Here is a 3,273-nt window from a genome sequence, read left to right on the forward strand (position 1 = left end):
GCCATGGAGCTCCGTCCTGAAATTGCGGAGAAGTGTGTGAAGGCAACTTGTGTTCTCCACAATTTTCTGCGCTGTGTGGACGAGAGAGGGGCACCTGCTGTGAGGGGTGTGGCACCTGCTGTGAGGGGTGTGGCACCTGCTGTGGTGGAGCCGTTGCAAGGCCTGGGTCGTATAGCAGCAAACAACTCCTCCAGAGAGGCTGTCCTGGTGAGGGAGAAGTTCATGGCCCACTTCTCGGCGGAGGGAGCTTTGTCTTGGCAACCAAATGAGCAGCCTGTTTGAAGTCCGAGTGACTTCCCCACAACGGCTCTTTTAAGAGCTACCCACAAACCTCTAAAGAGTGTTTCTGTCTTTTTAAATTTTTCTTAATAAATGGAGCTCTACTCCAAAATAAACTAACCTCTTTTTACTCTCTTAAGTAACTTGTCTTCACTATGTTCCTATATACAGTGTGATGCAAAAGTTTGGGCAACCTTATTAATAGTCATTATTTTCCTGCATGAATCGCTGTTACAGTAAAAAATGTCACTTGCATATATCATACAGGAGACACATACATTGATATATACTAAATATTTATTTCCTTTCTCTTTTTTGTGTTGCCAATTTATGCACCTGCTTGATTTAGTTTAAACAGTTATTGCACACTTTCTGTAAATCCAGTGAACTTCATTTCACTTCTCAAATATCACTGTGTCTGTCTCCTATATGATATATTTAACTGATAATTTTTATTGTGACAACCAATGATTTGTACAGGAAAATAATTACTTTTCACAAGGTTCACAACTTTTGCATCCCACTGTATTAGTATGTTTTGCCATTAGTATAATATGAAATAAATTCTACTTGTGTCAAGTCGTGTGCCAACATTTGCTGTATAGTAGAACAGAGACATTTGTCTTTATAAATGTTTATTGGAAAAAATGTATAAATTCACTAACAAAAACATTAAACATAAATATATAAAATTTAACTATTTACACAGAGAGAGGAATAAAAAGGACCCAGCTTGGAGTGGAAGAGCCTCAGGGAGAAGGAGAAAAATAAAACATTGTTTCTGCCCTGGAGAGCTGCTGCCTCATCAGAAAACTACTGATCATTAGTGTCCAATGTTTCCAAATTTAACACAGCTGTGCTGTTTTCAAAAGCTAATTTATAAATTTCAAATTTCACGGTTTCTCGTGTCTGAGGCGGCATGCTCTCCAGAGCAGGAACAAGGCTCAGGAGGAAATGTTCTGTTAGAGACTGGCGTGACCTCTTTAGGGACTCCAGGATGGCCAGCTCCACCGCCGATGGACCGTCCTCGACTGCCTTCAAGCTGTCCTCCTCTGTGGGCCTGTAAAACACAGCACAAAACAACACAAAGTAATGAGAAGGCTGCTACTAGATTTTCATTTTCAAAATTGAAAAAAACAGGATATAAACAGATTGGTTGTAGATATTTAGTAAAGGTGATCACAAGGGAATTCAAGCAAGTAAAAAGCTATCAGTGTTTGATGTACATACCTGTGCGTGCAGCAGCAGGAGCTGAGGGACCAGGGACTGGGGAGCCAGCAGAAGCAACAGGGGATGACTCTGCTGCATGATTACTTGACTCTATCAAGACAATATTAAATATTAACAGGTTGAAGACAATAGTCATAGAGAATATTATTATATACTTATTATTATATACAGTGGTTTCTCATTTATTGCAGCACATGAACAGTAGGCGCAGTTCTCACAAGTTGATTCTCAAAGTGCAAACCTTTGTCGATTTTAAAACGTAAAAGTATTATGCCGTGCTTTTTCTCCGTCTGCAGCGCCACTTTTGTGCGCCTTTTTCGCTCGCGGTGCAGGTGTCTATTTCCGAATGAGGGTGGTCATAATCATGAGTGTTTTTGTGCTGTTTTTTCTATTGGACGTGATGGTTATCAAAACCAAACATGATAAGTTTGGCAAGCGCAGGAGACACGACACGGAGGAGATTTGTCAATTGGGCTGCAGAATGCAATGCGCATTGTTGAAAGCTGTACGGTGCAATAAAAAAAAATCAGCGAAAAGGCGAGGCAGTGACGGATGAACAGCGGGACCACTGTATACTGTTTATTAATAAACAAAATATATTCCTATATGACAACACGCATAAATTAACTGCCTACATTAATTCATTGTAAACATACCTTCTGACTGACACTCCCCTGCTGCCTCTTCGGGCTGTCCCTGGTCCTCAGGGGAGAAGTTCTCCACGGTCCGCACCATATTACTGCTAGTCTCCCGCGGGGTGAGGAAGGGGTCCAGAAACTCCATGACCGCGAAGAACTTCCATCTCCTCCCCGATCCTGCTGCAGACCCACTCCTCCTTCTCTGTCCTCTTCTCCTTATTATACGTCCCTGAGGCTCTTCTACTTTCTCCTGCAGATGTCCTCTGAATAAACGCATTATCTTGTTAGCGGAAAGGTATTTTGTACATCAGTAGGAAAATAGCGGGACAGTAGGCGGGCTTGCTAGCTTTTGCGCGGCTACATCGGGTCAGTCTGAAAATTAAAAAGAAGAATGAATGAACTTACCATGTTGCCCGATCTCCTCACTTATGTGTCTCCAAGCTAGGTCCTTTTTATTCCTGTCTCGGTAGAAGTAGCAGCTAGCATCATATATCTCTGGATGATTAGTCACGGAACTGATGAGCTTTTCCTCCATACTGAATGAAGAATGAAGGGCTCCTGATTGGTTGTTGCGGCGCGATTTGACGCTGGAGTTCAGATTTTTCCAACTCCAGCGGTAGACGCGAAATGCGCTTATGCACAAAATGCAACACAAAAATTCATGGGCGTGGTTTTTTTTCGCGAGTCAAACGCGCCAGACGCGCTACACTGACGCGCGTTTCACGCGTTTTCGCGACGCAAATCTGCATCCGAATTTTCGCGGAAGCCACAATCGCGAGTCATCACGCCTTTCCATTGACTTTACATGTAAATCTGACGCTCTGGCCGCCTCTATCGCGTTCGGTGTGAACACACCGTAAGATAGCTGGGATAGGCTCGAGCTCCCCTGTGACACTGAAAAAGAAAGACAGCAGAGAATGGATGGGTGGCTGATCAAACGTAAACATTTAGATAGAAGCAAAGGCCCTGATGTGTTGTAGATGGCCTCAGCAAGTAGCACAGGCCCTGGTGTGGCGTAGATGGTCTCAGCCAGCACCACAGCCCCTTTAGTGGTGTAGATGGCCCCAGCCAGCAGCACAGGCCCTCCTGTGGTCTAGATGGCCTCAGCCAGCAGAACAGTCTCTGG

The 3,273-nt window shown here is 43.8% G+C and overlaps 1 long non-coding RNA gene across 1 annotated transcript; it reads right to left on the reverse strand.

Moving 5' to 3' along the window:
* Positions 1-1,297: 1,297 nt before the first annotated feature.
* Positions 1,298-2,253, reverse strand: LOC309719254. The gene is made up of 3 exons (XR_014280176.1): positions 2,166-2,253; positions 1,510-1,599; positions 1,298-1,339 (listed from the first exon to the last, which is right to left on the reverse strand). It is a non-coding gene; the product is annotated as an uncharacterized lncRNA (long non-coding RNA).
* Positions 2,254-3,273: the final 1,020 nt, after the last annotated feature.

Source organism: Aulonocara stuartgranti (assembly GCF_965226115.1).
Source record: "Aulonocara stuartgranti genome assembly, chromosome: 12".
In the NCBI taxonomy this organism is placed as follows: Eukaryota; Metazoa; Chordata; class Actinopteri; order Cichliformes; family Cichlidae; genus Aulonocara; species Aulonocara stuartgranti.